The sequence below is a fragment of the Octopus bimaculoides genome, chromosome 3, assembly GCF_001194135.2.
Source record: "Octopus bimaculoides isolate UCB-OBI-ISO-001 chromosome 3, ASM119413v2, whole genome shotgun sequence".
Classification (NCBI taxonomy): domain Eukaryota; kingdom Metazoa; phylum Mollusca; class Cephalopoda; order Octopoda; family Octopodidae; genus Octopus; species Octopus bimaculoides.
The window spans coordinates 164,051,564-164,052,239 of record NC_068983.1 but is presented as its reverse complement, the minus strand read 5'-3'; the positions used below and the strand labels follow the sequence as shown (position 1 = coordinate 164,052,239).

The 676-nt window shown below is 43.9% G+C and overlaps 1 protein-coding gene across 3 annotated transcripts in view; it reads right to left on the bottom strand.

The window, feature by feature from the left end:
• LOC106875235 (follistatin-related protein 5) overlaps window positions 1–676 on the bottom strand; it is a 370,169-nt gene that overhangs the window by 52,815 nt on the left and 316,678 nt on the right. The window lies entirely within an intron of this gene.

Here is a 676-nt window from a genome sequence, read left to right as displayed (position 1 = left end):
TTGGGTTCAGTCCCACTGTGTGACATCTGTGGCACCTTGGGTTAGTGTTTCTTCTATTATAGCCCCAGCCAATCAAAATATTATGAAAGGATTTGGTGGATGGAAAAGCAAGAGGAGTATGCAGAGATATATATATGAACAAATAAGAAATAGTGGCACAACAAGGTACCAGTGTTTGCTGGAAATAACAGTCACATAACCGTATGATGCTATTGTAAAGCTTCACTGAATGTATAGCAGCAAAGAAGTATGTACGCGGTGAATATAAAAAGTTTTTGTCTTACCTCTAGAGGAATGGCAAAGAAATATGGATAACCTAGTACTCAAGTTTTATATTCAAGTATGCATACATATATACATCAAAATCAAATAGATATTGTAGTTGTGATCCCCGTGCTGGTGGCACATAAAAAGCACCATCCGAGCGTGGTCATGGCCAGCGCTGCCTTAATTGGCGTCCATGCCAGTGGCACGGAAAAAGCACCAACCAATTGTGGTTGTTGCCAGTCTCCTCTGGTCCCGTGCTGGTGGCACGTAAAAAGCACCCATTATACTCTCAGAGTGGTTGGCGTTAGGAAGGGCATCCAGCTGTAGAAACTGTGCCAGATCAGATTGGAACTTGGTGCAGCCTCCTGGCTTCCCAGACCCCAGTCAAACAGTCCAACCCATGCCAGCA